A 17,634-nucleotide genomic window follows, 5' to 3' on the forward strand; every position below is an offset into this window, starting at 1 on the left:
AAAAAGATATGCAGAAATGTTTACATTACATATAAATATATATACTGTTACTTGTAAATAAAACTTTTTTGGTGATTAAATTAAATAGTAGTATAATTTGAGGCTTATATTGTAAATATTGTTTAAATAGAAAACATTCAGTATTTTGCTTACAATATATTTTTAGGGATAATTTAAAATACGTAGCTTTAAAGAAAAAAAAGTTTCACAGATTTATAGTGGGTAAGCAGCTGTTTCCACATTGTTAGGGCACAGAAGTTCCAATTGCCACATTAATCAAAGTATTGAGACTACAAAATCCATTTCATTTAATCTCATTATTGAATAAACAGCTCTGTAGTGATGCCTATTTGTACTTGTTTCTCTAATAAAAATGCAACTGTAGCTCTCAACACAAATTAGTTTTAATTATTTAAATTATATGAATTTGTCAAACATAAATAATCTAACACCTGGTTTGCCTTCTTGTTTTCTGAAAAAATGTGTTTCTTGAAAACTAGTAGAGGATGATAATGGGGAATAACAAAGGTAGGTCTATGTATTTATTCCAATTCTATTAATTTTTCAAAAGGGCAAATGTGATTTGATTTCTGTCTAGGAAGGTAGAAAAGTAATCTGTCTTATTGCTATGCAAGAACACAACAGAATACAGCAAAGCAGAAGGATGTCTCACATACACTGGTTCTATGCAACTCACTTGTCCTATGCTCATGTCTGAGAACTGGTGACAGTGATTTACAGTCTAGCAATCCTTCTTCTGAACACAAGGATCACGTTACCAAGCGATAAGTGGTGTAGATTTTAAGACACTTAATCAAGATGCCAAAATCTGCCATAACAGTCACCAATATATGTGAAACAAACCTCAGGCAAAAGAAAAGGCTGAATTTCCCTGTTTTAGTAACTTCATTTCAGGAGACCTGCCTGACCTTAGAAGAGGAGTGCCCTAAGTGTCAGAAGGGTATAATATCATACATAAGCCAATTGGTAGCTAACTCTGAAAATGGAGATCCATTTGTTTTCACCACAGGATAGTATCATTATGTTTGCTGTTTCTGTCTCATGCTACATTTTGTTTTAAAATATTTAGTATTTAAAATTCTGGATATCCTAACACACTACCCTGAAATCATTTATCATTTGGTTTAGGAAATATATAATCCAGTTGTGGTTGTTGGTGGTGGCCTCATATGGCCACTTCAAGCAGTGATAATTTGTATGACTTTATGTATATTAAACAATTCTTTAATATTGATTCTGTTTCTGGTGTATTAACTGTTATCCTTTCTTGATAAAGGAAGTGTGCTAAGCAGATAGTTACTGTCTTAAATCAACAAGGCAATTTTAGAGTCACATGAAGCTGTTGAAACCTACCACTCAGTAGTTCGTCTGCCAAATTAATCATCTTTATTGTTCCTTCTGGAGATGTGTCTCTTCCTTTGTGCAAAATATTTCCAGCAGGCAGGCTTGTAGTGAGAACTTACGACACTCCCAGGGTATGATTACGTGACCATCACCGTTATTATTGTGCCCGGCGTGTTAGTAACATAGTTCAGGCTTTCAGAACCAATTTTTTAAAATGCAAATTGCAGATTTTTTCTTAAGCATTTTATATTTTATAGTGCATTTTTTCTCAAAATGTTCTTATAATTATTTTGTGTAGTTCCTTTTCAGTGCTTTTAATTTAAAATTCTTATACTCAATTTTTGCATATCAGCTTGGCTTTTTAAACCATTTGCAATATTTAATTATTGTTAAATAATCAGTATGTATACTACTGGAAAGTATTGTGAGACTACCGAGTTAGTTTTGATGTCATTGGAATTCAATTAAATGTCAGCAGTAAAAATAAAATCAAAGAACTATGGTATGCAACTACTCAACAAGAATGAGAACTGTATTTGGTTCTTTTTATCGTAATTTTATAAATGTATAACTTGAAACTGTATAAACTAAGAAAAAGTATACACAAAACAGGATATTTTCAAAGCTCCTTTTATACATCAGAGGACATTAACTTGTAATCTAGATACATAAAATAATATAAGTAAAATAATAGTATTATCTTTGCTGATGTTGCATTCAGTGCTGCACAGTAGCTCAAGAAACCTTCATGTTACTGAATATATTATGATGATAAAAACACTTTTAAGCAAAAATAGCAGGATAATCAGATTTCATGTTTTTATCTTTGAAACAATATGAAGTATCTCAGTTTTTCAATATATTTCCCTAAATAAGTGGAGTTCTTTGCTACTTAATATAAGCACTTAGGAAAGGGCGTTTATGGGGGGAGAGGGAGAGAATTCACACTAATGTTTTTACTCAAATGTATTGATAAAAAGTAAATATCACTTTAAAAATCAGTTGCTTTTTTTCTCTTCTAAAAACCTACTTGGCAATAAGTCACATTCCAGACTTTTGGAAATGTTATAATAGCATTACTTGGCAGCAGCTATTCTTGCCACAATACATTATTCCTCTTTCTGTACCTAGAGGATGTAGCACACATCATTGAAGCATTTCAGTTTCTGAAACATTTCTGCTGTGCATGCTAATTTTAAATTCATATTTAAGCTTTGAGAATTTTGAGCTTGAAAACATAAAATGTAAACAGAAGAGGGCCATAGTTGAGAACCTCTTTTTACATGACAGTTGATGGATACATCAGTGATATTGTTGCTAGCCTTCCTGTCTATTTATATGAACATTTTAATTGTACATATTGTAATCCAATATAGCTCAAAGTTCTAAATAATTTGCATTCAATTTGTATAAAATTATTTAATTTGCAATTTTCCTTCAAGTTAAACAGTTGGTGTCCTGTGATATTGTCTTCATATTTTATATTCCCACAGAAACATATGTAAGCATGAGCAGTTGCAGACTGTGAGATGTAGAGAAGATTGAAGAAACAGTAACAGTGTGATTTTACAAAAGTCATGGAACTCCAAAATTATATCAATAGGTTTAGAAAAAGAAGAAAATATTTTACTTTTGATTATAATGCTTTAAAGAACAAGTGTATTTTCGCTAAATTCTCAGTCATACCCTGTCAATAAAATCAAACCTCACAGAAATTTATTCTGGTTAAAAAAAAAAGTGTTTTCAGATGTGCTGTTATAATCAATTTGCTCTCCAAAATTCAGTTCATTTTTTCCTCCCAATCAAATGACATCACTTGCTCTACAGTGAAAAAAAAAGGGAAATTTTGAAACAAAGGCTGTTCCTAATCAGACTGTATTACTTACTGGGAGCCAATTTGATTGCATGTGACTAATGCATTAATTTTAGCATTATTGTAGGTCATCGAGACAAGTAATGGAGTGTCATCACTAAGTATAATTTTAAGTGAGAAATTGGATTATCTTTTGCTTCCAACATCTGTAGGCATAGTAGAGTTCCTGGCATCCATGGGTTTATATGTCTACACTTTTGCTATATGCATTTGTCTACATTATGTGGAAGCAGAACTCCTGATGAAAAACACTAATTCCAATTTTACTGAACATGCATATTTCTATATACAAATATTAAAAAAATAAATCTTTAATTCATATGTCTAAATAAAGCTCAAGTGGGTATATAAAATGACACATCAGTGAATGAGCTGGCCAAATTTGCCCCCATGTAGGCAAGTATACCACTTCTATCTGCCGATTTGCATGCCAGTCAACAATGTTACTCACAGGCTAACCATAAACTTCACAGAAGCCTGGTGTGGTTTGGTGGACAATTGGCTTTGAAGATGCTAAACTGCTCTGTGCTGGTGACCAAAATTAATGTAGAAACCAGTACTAGTTGAAGTGATGAATTCCAGCCTAAGTGAGCAACTCTATGTATATATTAACTAAAAGACATATTTATGGTGTTATTTTCCCAGACTGAAGACTTAGAAGAGAAAAATCTGTTACAGAAAACTTGTCAAAGGGAGTTAAGGGTCTCTAAAGTGCCTTTATTTGAATTCCAATGAAATCAAAGGAGATTTTTGTTAAAGTGAAAGCCCTAGCAAGAAAGCTATGACTTATGGAACAGTGAGGGGTTATTCTGTAAAATTTGAATGGTATGGTTGAAGTTCAATCTACTTCCATCAATACTTAAAGTAGGGGTTCCTAATTTGGAATTAATCATTAATTGCAATTATTAACTATGTCAATCAATCCTGCTCAAAGTTCAGTGTTAATAGATGGACATTCCTCACTAGGGTAAACTTTAGATAGACATACCAAGGATAAGACTTGAAAAGAGTTTACATTGGTTATATAGGAGGGCATGCTCCAGAAAAGAAACATTTTCCAGAATCACACAGTACTGGAATAAATTAACAATATGATTACTAGCGTTTTTGTTAGAAAAAAATTAAGTGTTGCTATTTTAGTTTAGACATGTTTATCCTAAATGCTGTACATATAGAAATCACTGACCAAACCCTGATGATTATTCTTCTATAAAACTCCACTTCCAGCTCTTGCAAAGATAGTCTTTAGGAATTCAACAGCAACAATGTTTTTTAAAATGTATTCTCCTACTAAGCATTTTTCCAATACTGCATTTAATATTTACTTCCTTCAAAATAAAGAACGATTATTATGGGTGTACCCTAAAAATGCTTCTATACTTAAAGCATTGGATGCGTACAGCAGATGTCATCCTAATATGACATTGTTCTGGAATAACATTATCTTGCCTTTAACATAAGATAAACTGATTGATCTAATTTTGTTTTTCACTTCTAATATCAGTAACAGAAAAAAGGAAGTTCTTAATTACAAAGAAGGTGAGTTTGCAAGGTTGAATCATTTATAAGGATGTTTTGTAGGACAGGAAATTACCTGTTTGGCTAATATTTAACTATTTATTTGAAGAAATACAGCTGTGTCTTTAAAATACCTGTCCATTTCCACACACTCCCAAAAAACATCTGCTTGATTTCAAAGTGGGTATAATGGGATAAAATAAATAAAGAATAAAATATGTCCTCTGTTACTAAATTTTGATAGGTTTATCTGTCTTTCTCTGATAGACAGAGCAAGTACCTAGCACAGTAAGATGCCACACAGGTTTGTGAGCTGTAGAGTAGTCAAAAAAAAAAAAAGGCAATAATGATTCCAGTGTGTATATATATTTGTATATGTTTATGGTTTTTGCAGAGAACATTTTCCTGGACTGCACATCATTATATCAAAGCCAAAATGTTGTGTTCCCCCTGCACAAATATTTCAAATTTAATGAATTGTAATTTTGACACAGTTTTGTTTAATCAGAATTTTTCTGTCTAGCTCACTTGAAATAAGAATGCAATTTCTACAGAAGTGTTCAGAAAACTGGAACTGTCTTAGGAGGGTAAGTTAACACCTCCCATATCCTCCCTCAAGGAAGCAGCAAAGAGATAATTTTGGCTACACAGATTCTGGGTTTTGTTTAGAAATATAAGTCCAAAGGTAAATAATTTTAATATCAGTGTTTCTGAAAATGATTGAATAATACTTCAATTGAAAGATGAATTACCACCTGAGAAGTCTTTTTTAAAGTTTCAGCATGTCGTGATCACGGATTTTTACGAAGGATCCTGACTCCCGAACCACTTGCTACAGTATATTGCAGTGTCATAACTGTGCTATTTAGAGTAGAGACAGTAAAAGTCAAGCAAGTCAGCCTAAGCCCATTGTGTCTGGGAATTCATTCTATCTGCAGGAAAATAAAACAAAGCAAAGGCTCATGTTACTGGCACAAGTCCAGCAATTCATTCCTGCTTGGAGTCTTCCTCATCATTGTTTTTCAGATGGATTAAAAGACAAGTTTCCTCAGTGCGAGGTCCAAGTGTGAACTATGACTACACACTATAAGGCAGATAGGTTTTGAAAGTTTATTTTACAGTACTTGAAACTAATGCCCACTTTGGCAAATGTCTCTTAGGAAGCAAGCATAAACCTCACAGAAGCACAGTGTTAGAATACTGTCAGCTTAGGTTTTACAGTTGTTTTCTCTTGACTTAGTTCAAAGGAGAGCACATGCATGAAAAGCTTTCTCCTACATTTCCAGAGACTAGTTGGAACTGGCTTTCATTGCGACAGAACTTGAGCTGTTTAGGACAAAATTCTTTTTACATCACAGTCTGTGTAAACCTATTAATAATATCAAGTATTAGTCATGAAGTTGAAATAGCTCTGGAAATGTTAAGAAAGATGAAGATATTTGAAAATGCAAGTGCTATATGAAAGAAGGTGTGAGTCAATTCATGCTAATAAAATGTTGGCGAATACCATCCTGGTTACACAGTAGCTCTTCATTATAACAGTGTTTGCAGCAATGAAGCAATTGGTAAACCCCCTCTTTGCAAATGGTGTGGCTTAGGAGGAAAAAAATTTCTGAAGAAAATAAATGATCTCCATGTATAAGTGCCTCCTTGAAGTATATGAAGCTATTCTCACTGTTCAAGCTAATCTCTTTTTTGCAGGTAATTATATTATTGCATAGACTCTAATGAAATGAATATTAATGGATTGAAAGAGCCTGATAAGTTATTCAGCATAAAAAAAATATCTATTTTTTTTTTAGTAAATATTGTAAGTCTCAAAAAACACTGTTCTCCATACAACCATCAGTGCTACTGAAGTTAAAAAGTCCTCTGTGTAAGAATCAGCATAATTTGGTCTTACATGAGGAAAACATAATAAAACTGGAAGTGTTATCACTTTGATTACCAGTTTTGCAGTAGTGTGCATGTTGTATAATGTGTTCTGCCCACAGATAAGGCATTGTATGCTGGTACTTGTCTCAGTGAGGTGAGTGGAATTTGCAATTCAGTGAGACTTTTTAGAGATCAAAGTAAAGGACAAAGGCATGTGTAAGGAGACGTATGAAAGAAAATATCACTGAGTGCCACATTATTCCTTCTAGGCTCTATTCCATAATCAATTTGAATAAGTTAATTGATGTAGATACAGTTCAGCCTGGCAGAGATGATAATCTTAATTAAGCAAAATGGTCACACTGCAGGGATGTAAGCTGCAACTGGAGGTGCACTTGAAATAAAGATCTGATGTTATCACTTGCGGAAATTTTTCTAGCTCCTGCATATAAGGGTCATTTATCAAAGCCCCAAATGTTCTGACACTTTGCATTGTACAAGTCGCCTTTAAGGCAATAGTCTGGACCTTGCTAAGGAAATACTGTTATTCCTGCCTGTATGCTTTCCTACACAGAAAAGTCTAGAACCCAACCCACATACCCGTCCCCAGGCTTGAGTATGTAAGATGTCTTTATCAAACTTAGCTAACTTAGAGGTATATCCCTTATCTTTAGACACCATCAGGTAGTTTTGTATGACAGCCTATAAATGTTGTTTGGAGATATTAAATTTCTTTCTGAGCTTCATTATTATTCACTTCTTCATTTTCACTATGTAGCAGTGGAAATAATTCTTTGATAACGTTGTTCTGGTTACCTTGTTCTGATAAACTCATCTTTGTCAAAAGGACAGTTCCTTCCTACTCACCACATTTTTACAATAGATCTGTACTACCAAAATATTACAAAGTTTGTATGATTATATGCTCAAAATTTTATGAATAGGTGTCACTTGAGTGATATAATACCAGTTAAATTTTTTTTAAATACTAAAATTTTAAGCACCTGCAATAAAGCCAGAGAATGGAAATTACATTACTTGGCCTTTATGTAATTCTGTATTCTACTTTAGAGGTTTACATATATCACCAATACCACTGTGGTGGTAGTGAAGTGTGAGCACCTCATCATTTCAGATAGATTCATAGTCACATTGCTAAAATTCTGCTTTTACCCTATTCCACCAAATAAAAAAATAAAAAAAATTACTCACAAGGAGGTCCCATCTAAATCTGTGAGAGACCCAGTTAGAACATTTCCACCAAAAAGTATGCACACCAGATGCAGAGAAATCAAGGAACAAGTACAAAAGCAGAGTGAATAACCTTATGGTTTGCTATACTCCCAGCAGTAAGCTCTGAGAGCATGGTAATACACATAATAGCATTGATGTTACCTAAGTAATGAGTAAAACGCAGCTATTTCTAGCAGAATTATTTAAAATTAATTTAAAAAAAGAACACTACTTCAAACAAAAAGAAAAATAAGCAAAATCACATTAATTTTGCTTTCAACTAGTATTTCTAAAATGAATTAAAAATTTTTGCACTATAACACCACCATCAAATTTTAAATGCTTGGTAGAAAAATAATTTCTTGGGAGAGAGGTATGATGCATATTAAAGTGCAATAATGTGAAAAAAAACTTGTATTATTTTAGAAGAATTAAGTCAGTTTTCATTTCCACTTTGCATTCGGTAATGTTTTATATAATTTAGCACAGGTATATGTACATATATATTTTTTAGTTTGAAAAGCTAAAATTCTGCTACTTTCCATCATCAGAACCACTAGTCAATAAAATTCTTTCATTTCCCTCATCTTCTCCTTGATCATTTTTAAAAGAACAACATTTTTTAATTTGTGCTTTGAAAAACTATTTTCCCATTCATAAGAAGACTGAGTAATTAACATATTCTAGAAAACATGAATTTAAACTCTTAGTTTTGCCACCAGTAAGGCAGTCTGCTTGTCCAATTTTTTTTATAGAAAAGATGGCTATCAAATTTACTACCCTATTACATTCTCTAATTAAGTCTTTTAATGCATGAGCTTGCTAACCCTGAGGCTCTATGGTCAGGAGCATGTTTCAAGGCAACAGTAGTGCCTCACTGTAAACCTGGTAGCCTGCTTAAATTCTCTGCTGCATTCCCTAATGCACACTTGGTGATAACTAATTTTTTTTCAGCTTAATTTTGCACATCTCTAGATTAGCACCCTTCATGACTTCCTCTGGGAGGTTTTCCCTCAAATCTTTTAGTTAGTCATTTTTCATGGTACCTGATCTTAATTTTCATTGTCATTTTCATTTACCTCCTTCATATTTCGTAGTTTTTCCTCTCATTGACTACTTGATAATATTAAAGAAATTGAACAGATGCACTCTCTAAACAAAGTCAATGCAGGTTCAGTGATGGAAAAAAGAAGAAATCTATTTTCTTCTTCACATGCATGAATAATTCCGACAAAAAAAAATGGAGCAAACTTCTATTAAGTCATATATATGAACTGATTACAGCTTGGTCTCAGGCAAATAGCAGAAAATCCTTCAGAGATACACACATGCATTTGAGAACATAAGAATACAAACTTAATCCAAAAAGTACAAAGCCTGTCCTCTCAGAATATTTTTCATTTTCATTCCCTGAGATTTGCTTATGACTGATAGGGTCTAAGTAGCTCCATAACCACGTATAGCCTTATGTCTGTCCCATTTGTAAAGGGTCAGCTAGGATAGTACTAGTCACTAGTTTCAGAATTAACACAGGGAAACACCTTTGCTGGTTCACATTTATAGCCAATATTGTATGGACTCATGCAAATTGTACACTTTACAAGGCAATTCAGTTAAACTAGTGAAAACTTACCTGGAAGAAGGTAGCCAAATTTTTAGTAATTCTTTCCTGATTCAGAGTAGGATTTAAGAGCTTCCACATAAGAGAAAATATAAAAATATATTTGATAATAATTTGATGTAAACCAAAGTAAAAACCCTGTTTCTGTTTTTTCTATCCAAGGTCAACAAGTCATCTCAAGGCACAAGAGATTTCAGACCTAGAGTGTAAGACTCAGCAATAATCTGATTTGGGAACAAGATGTGCTGCTTGTTTTGTGAGCCACTTTTCACAGTCTTAAGATCTAGTTTGGAAGGTACCTAGGCAATTACAGACTGAAATGGGCTTTTTGTTTTTGGAAACACCTGTTAAACTCATGTTTAATGCTTTGAGATCACACTAGGCATAGATCTACACCTAAATAATCTTTATAAATCCAGTCTTTAGGCTGGGATTTCACTACTCTCTCTGGTTTTGAAGCAAAGCTAAATTAGAGTCCCACTTCCTCAGGCACCTTGTCCTCTCTCTTCTCATCTGAAGTTTATAGCCTTTCCAGTCTTATAGTAAAGCTAATAATGCTTGGAGGCATAATTTCCAAAATCAAATTTAAAAACTGATAAAAATGTTCCAAGTAGAGTAAATAAGAAGAGCAGTATTTTGACACAGGCTGTTTCAATCTGCAGTTTACCCTCAGACAGCTTTATCATCGCAGGTGAGGTAACAAGCTGCAGCACATGTGGCATATTTCTTGAAGACAGATTGCTTATTCAGTGCTTATTCCTTAGTTTCCTGTTTGTACAAGATCCATCCAGTAGAAGTTCCATAGCAAGTCTGTAATTACCATATTCCTGATAATGTGATTTATTTATTTATTTTGTCAAAAAATGTTATATGAGGTAGAATTTTTCTGTCTGTAGTATTTTTTTAATATTTCCTTATTTATGCATTTTATACATTGTCTGTTGTTTTTTATTGAAAGGGGTCCTGATCCAAACCAATAGATGTGAAGGAAATTACTCTGATGAGCTTTGGAATATCACCTTAGAAATTATATAGCAGAATTTTCTTGAGCTATAATTAGTCAGTCATCCTTTCTAGTGGGCTGTTTCAAAGTCTTTTACAGATTATTTTTTACAGCTCTTGTCAAAGATTGTTAACCTATGATATGATCTCTTCTAAATACAGGATAGTACACAGCCCACAGAGACATTTGCTCATTGCATGCCTCTAGGGGTTAGACACTTAATGATATCCTATCAACATCAGTGAGAATAAACACAGAATGTACCTCATCAGTTACTGAATCACAAAATCACATATTTTTTGAAGTTGGAAGAGAACTCTTGAGACTCTATAGTGCAATCCCACTGTTCAAGCAAGGTCAACCAAAGCTTTTGCTGAATTTCAAAAGATTCTTATCTGCTCAATTCTCCAGCCTCTTTATGTCCCTCTGAATGGTAGCACACCTCTGTAATGGCTAGTATATTATAGCCATTTCTCCTGGTTTTGTATCAAACCTGATCAGGATGAGCTCTTCCCCATCACCCATGTCATTAATGAAGAAGTTAGATAGTTATGGTGCCAGTATTTGATCCCTGGAGTATGCTGTTCATAACTGACCTCCAGCTGCTCTCCCCTCCAACCCTCCTCCAGGCTAAACAGTGCCAGCTCTCTGTCTTCCTATGGAAGGTGCTCCAGTCCTTTAACCCCCCTGGTAACCCTCCATTTGGCCCTCTCCACTAGCTCCATTTCTCCCTGGTACTGAGGAGCCCAGCACCAGACACAGATGAGTATTGGGAAAGGATCACTTCTCTCCACTTGCTGGCAACACTCCTAATTACAGCCAAGGATTTCTTGGCCTGCTTTGTCATGAGGACACATTTTTGGTTCCTCCTTAACTTGTTTTCCACCAGATTCTCCAGGTCTTTTTCTACAAAACTGCTTTCCAGCCAGTTGACCCCACAATGCATTGTTGCATGAGGTTATTTCTCCCGAGGTGCAGAACTTCACATTTTTCTCTGTTGATTAAAAGGAACAGGCTAAAATCTGGGCTTCTGATGACCAGGGTAGTGATTCTGCTTTTTGTCCTAGTCCAGCCTATTAGGATCCTGATTTCCACTATCCCTGCTTACTGCAGTCTAAGGATGTCCCTGAATTCCACATCTGACCACTTCTTCCCTGTTTTAAGTATCAGGTGCACCACTCCTTTTTAATTCATGGGTCACCTGTGTCAGGAAGCTGTTGTCAGTGCAGTTCAGAACCCTCCTAATTTGCTTTTCCTTGCTATGTTGTCTTTCTAGCAGATGTCAGAGTGACAAGCATAGGAACCAGCAACTAGGAAAATGAGACTTCTTCATGTTGTCTGACAAAGATCTCAACTACTCCTTTCCTATTAGGAACGACCTATGTTGATCTGCCCACCAGCTCCCAACACAGCAGCTCTCAGCTCATCACTCATCACAAGGCAGAGCTCCATGCATTCCAGCCTGTTTCTCACCCAAAGGACATCTCCCTCTGGCATTCCCAGCCTGTGGTTCTTAAGGGGCTTATGTTTGTGTTTTGCAGCACTCTATTGTGTCATCTATCCCACCACATCTCCATTGTTTTAATGAGGTCATAATCCTGTAACTGCACATGGTTTCCCAATTCTTCCTGCTTTCCATCTGTGTGCATTAATGTACAGGCATTTCAGGGGCCACTCAAGTGTGCTGACTTCCCATGAAGAGACTAAGAAATTCTCTCACAAGACTGTGGCAGAAGCATTTCTTTATTTACATCCCTGTGCTTCTGGTGATCTCGCTCCAGCCTGCTTTTTTGATTGCTATGTCCCTTCTGTTCACAGAACATCAGATCCTTTGTCTGCCTACCCTCTCCTCCACTTGGTATCATGAAGGAAGGGATCAGCAAATATTGTCATGCTCTTTTCCAGATAAATTTTAACTAGTTTAACCTCCTGTGAAAATCAGCAGAAAGTAAAATTTCTAAAAAGAGTTTTTTTATATATAAATTTGGCACACTTAGTCCATTACTTCATTGCTCTTCATTGGCAGAAAGATTCAGGGGCTGGAGCTGTTAAGCCTTGCTAAAGTTGTTAGTCTTGTTCTCAAATAAATCTCTTAGGAAAACCAAGGTTTTACTCAAAATATATTGCAGTATTTGACTCACCAATGCATTTTCAGTCTATTTTCAGACTTGTATTGCATTCACACATTTATTGGGCAAATCTGATTGGCATTAATAAATTACAAACTTTCATTCTGTATTATTGCTTGAGTTATAGCCCTCCCAAATGCCACTTTGGTCTTTTCTTGTGATCTGTCGCTTTGAGATAAAACTTTTCATGGTGTAGTTTTCCTCCCTAGTGCTATTTCGCCTCTTAGTGTTGTAGTTCATTATTGCTGCAATTATATTATCTTTGTATACAGTTGGAAATATCTAAATTTGATGTGCTGAAGGCATTTAATTCTAATTAGCAAGCTAGGATTAATAATTTAAATTCAGTAGAAAAAAACAGAATTTGAAATGTAAAACAAAAATCCATTTAAAATTACATTTAATATTGGATTTACTTGTTTCTTATTGTTTTGTTATAAGCAAAATTTTAAATGGTTGACTTTGTCAATGTACAACAAAAACTCAGATTTACAAGGAAATTAGAATATTCTTGATAATAAGTTGCAGTAATAATAATAAATTAGTATCTTCTCTAGATTAAATGTTCATTATCTTAGCAATAATTACTGTAGAGATGTTTAGCAGTTTTGCACACAGAAAAGATATGTTTATCAGAGTCCACATTGGAATTCATAGTTGTAATATATTTTCTGAGTATTTTGTGGATTTTTTTTTTGGTTGGTTGGGGTTTTTTTTAATTTATTTTTTCCTTTCAATAAGAAAGATAAGCTTAATTTAATCTTAATAATTTTAGAAGCAGCATTGCAGTATATAGGTGACCAGCATTTACTGAAGAAGAAGCTGTAAAGAAGAACAACTAACTAAATACAACTCAAATATCTTTGGAAGCTTGAAGTCCTCTGTGTGACATACAAATTGCCCAAATAATTCAAGCCACATGATACAGAGGAAGGAGCAATCCTCTGATAATTTAGTTGTCTTCTACACAATAATATCACTGCCTTGGTGACTTTGACAACCTGAAGTTAGGTATGAAGTTTCTTTTTACAGTACAAATTTAGCTATTTTAGAAATAAATCTACACAAAGCAGCACAAAGATCATGGGCCTGTTTAGGCTAGCCAGAAAGAGAGCCCAAATGGAAAGAGCATCTTTTCAGTCTCATGGAAGAGCATATTTTCTGTTGCCTCACTTTGGGTGTCAATGGATGTGTGTGTCACAATTTCAGGTACTTCCAGAAGCTATTCACTTGTCAAAATCTAGTTTCATAGATGTCTCAAGAAATCTATCACCTGCTTTCTGATACTCCCAGTTCCTAATGTAGGGATTAAAACACCTGTGTCAGTGCCTGCTGGAATTTGAAAGTTCATCCATGTTCTGAGCAAATATCACTAACTAGCACAATAAGTGAGCATTCTAGGATAGGAATTGCCCTGCTGTATTTAGCATTTAAAGTTATTGTGTAAGCTGTTCAATAACACTAATATTCAGTTCTTACTTCTCTCCCTAGTGGCTGCTTTACTTACTGTATTTTTTTCTTTGACCCAGCAAGCATTTAATTATACTGTGCAAAATAGAGCAACTTCAAAAGAAATTTGAAACACCTTTCACTAGTATTTTTTGTCATCATTTGATGACTAACAGTCACTTTAAAAAATTTTAAAACCAGAGTATGACACAAAACCTAGATTTTTACAAATTGGCTGAGTCCATTAACCATTGAGTTAATTTATAAAATAAAGAATAAATTTAATCTCACTTCCTGATCTCTTTTTAGGCAGAAATAGATGTGTGTTCACTATGCAATTTTCAAATGAGTTCCATATGTGAGATAATGGAATATGCAACTCATTTCTTAGGGGCCACACATCAGAGAAAGCAAGCTTCTGGGGTGTATGAACTAGCTGCAAAAATATGGGCACTTGAGAAACTCTTGGCCAAAATCTAGATGTCTAGAAAACCTAAAAATAAAAAACCTACAAATATCTTCAGAAATTGCCAATATTCTGGTTTCGGAGAGAAGTAAATAAGCATTTTCAGAATTTAAACAGGTTCAGTGCTAATTATCTGTGAAGTGCTTATTTGAGTGGTTAGATATTGGCATGGGTTTGAGCCAACTACTGACACACAAAGTACATGTCAAGAAATATTTAAGGTAAAGGCATGAAAGTCTCTAGTTCACGTGTATTAGCACTCACTTTTCTGTAAGTAGAAGTGCTAATTCTGATCTGCAGTTCCCCAGCAGTATGATTTAATTTGCCACTCGGTTGTAAAATGGTACTCTACACTGAGATTAGGTGTCCTTTCTGAACATTGGTACAAATGTAGTAAGACTGAGTTGCCACTGTAAAAATTGTATAGGATTGGTAGATGGGAACCATATATCAGTCAGGATCTGACATAGGAGCAGAGAGACTTGGGGCAGTACAAAAAGAGAATTGTTATGGTGATGCATTATCTGTGGGTAGAAAAACTATGACTACAGAGAAAATTTGCTCAGCATGCACATGAACAGCTTAAGGAAGAACAGCAGAATGAAAGCAACATCTTTTGAAAAAACTATAAAGTCCGGTTGGGGTGTTTGTGATTTCATAGCATTATTTGTTCCTCAGTGGACTAATAATTTCTTCAGACTTTTGTATTTTGTTTTAGAAAAATACAGTTATATAATTTTTAGGTAAAACCACAGAGTGTGTGTTATCCTTCTGTTCCAAGTCCTAGCTAAAATGATAAACTAAACAATGAAAACATTGAAAGGGTAAACTTAGATACAATGATTACTTACCATTATTAGCTGTACGTATTTTTTTTTTCCAAATTTCCTCAAACCTTTGGTATTCAAGCATTATAAATCAAGCCTAAGCACAATAAGATGGGGTTTTAAAACCTAATTTGTTGACTGGTTTTCTGGTTTTGATTACTTTGATATGCTCCTTCCCCACAAATGTAACAAGTAGCGATGAAAGTTGAATAATTTGATTCTGGAAAATATTCACTTCTGGGAGCAGACAATAAAATGGAGATACATTCATAAATTAAATTAATAATTAGATTAAGCAGAAAAGATACTTTTGCATGCACTTTTTGTGATGACACATGAGACAGACTTTCAAAAACCACTGGAGTGAAAATATTAGCTTTCTTGAAACCTAAAAATGTCTAAGGTCAACCACACAAAACAGAGCTTCAAATTAACCATCTCTGCTTTAAAACATCTGATGTCTTACATACAACATATGATGTCTTCATACATCATATGCAGCTGCTTCTTGTGTGGATAGCAACAAGCTGAAAAGAGGTGTGGGGGTTGAGAGGAATTGGTCTCAAGAAGGAATGAAGAACGAGACATTTTACCCAGATTTATGAAAGTAAATGAAAGTGATAATTTTCAAACTTTTTATTACTATTATTTTTTCATTTTATTTTAAATTTTTTTTTCTGAGATGAAGGAAAGATTTTAACTGACATTAATATTTTAATCTTATAGTTATTTTTTGGGGAATAACAAGACTGAGTTTGCAAGGGTTTATACTTTGTTTTAGAAATTATATTTTAGAAAGATCTCAGATATGTTTTCATAGTTTAGAGTACATCAGAATATTAATCAGGGGTATATATTCCACTCCTGTCCTGTAAAAAACATTTTAAAGAGGAACAAGTATGTTTTAGTGCCACAGTAAAAAGGGATGCTAGTAATCATATTCACAGAAAAGTTATTTTCTAAATCACCACCACCCTTTAAAGCTTTTAAAATACAATAAAACCTGAATATTTTTCTCATCATAGACTGTAATTCAAAGCTGTGACCAGCTACCACTCCACTAATGACCCTTTTCTTTGATATTATGGCTATAGGCAGTGAGCATTAAAATATCCAGCGTCTCAAGGCTGACACATCAGATGTCTTCTTGTTGTCTTGAAACAATGTGTAAAAGTGTTTATTTAGAATAAGACAGATGTACTGTGCATAGTTTAGATTTAATACTCTCTTATTATGCTGAGGAGATTTTGCATCTTGTGTACAATATTTTTTAAAATATTTCTTTTGTCACATATACTGCTATCATAAGCAAATGTCTGTTGTGCACAGTACAGTACAAATATCAAACTGAAAGCTGATACAAATAGTAACAGCCAGCAAATGTAAAGTCTCTCTAGGAATAAAACTGTTATGTTTAATACAAAATAATCTAAATTAAAAAAAAAAAAAAAACAGAGAATGAAGAGGAGAGTGGGAAGCTTATAAGAAGCAGGCCCTTGGGAACAGAATATAAGGGAGATGGTATAGGGTTATGATTTTCATTAAAAGATAAATCTGATGCAAGTCTAGGAACAAAAAGATGTCAACAGAACCACAAAGGAGACTGATAAATCCTTGGCCTAATCTGCATCCTGAAAACATGCAAGAAATGAATGACTATATGAATGGAGTAATGGAAATAGGATTAAATGTAACCGCACAGTATCCTCAGTGGTGCACATTTAAGAGTTAAACCAAGAATTTTTCATTAACTGGAAGATCATCAGCCAGAAGGAAATGAAAAAGAAATTAGCGTTATAAGTGGATCAGAAGATGTCGCAAAGAGAAACCAGCTGAGATAAAGGTAGGTGTCACTCTAGAATATACAGGGACATATGCTTCCAGTACAAAACCTGAAATATTAGTATCGCTCTGCACATCACTTCTCTGAAATATGGTAAACTACTCTGATCACTCATATTAAAAGGAACAAAACTTCAATCTGCGTGGGTAAAGGTGAGTGCTACTGGGATAACCAAAGGAATAGAAATTCTTAAGAGAAGGATGTTATTTATAAGTACAAAAGTGAGTTAAACAGAAAGGGGGAAGAGATACAGAATATTAAAATAAAAATAAAGGATTTCAAACTGCTGATGAATACACAGAGTCCTACCACTGAAATGCTTTCACCTGTCAGTGCAGTATTTGAATGGTCTTTCATTGCAGCTAGCAGAGACAAAACCCAGCTATAAGATAGTTGCTACTTCAGTCAAGACCAGTAAAACTGGTTTGGAAG

This window comes from Anomalospiza imberbis, chromosome 6, assembly GCF_031753505.1.
Source record: "Anomalospiza imberbis isolate Cuckoo-Finch-1a 21T00152 chromosome 6, ASM3175350v1, whole genome shotgun sequence".
NCBI lineage: Eukaryota > Metazoa > Chordata > Aves > Passeriformes > Viduidae > Anomalospiza > Anomalospiza imberbis.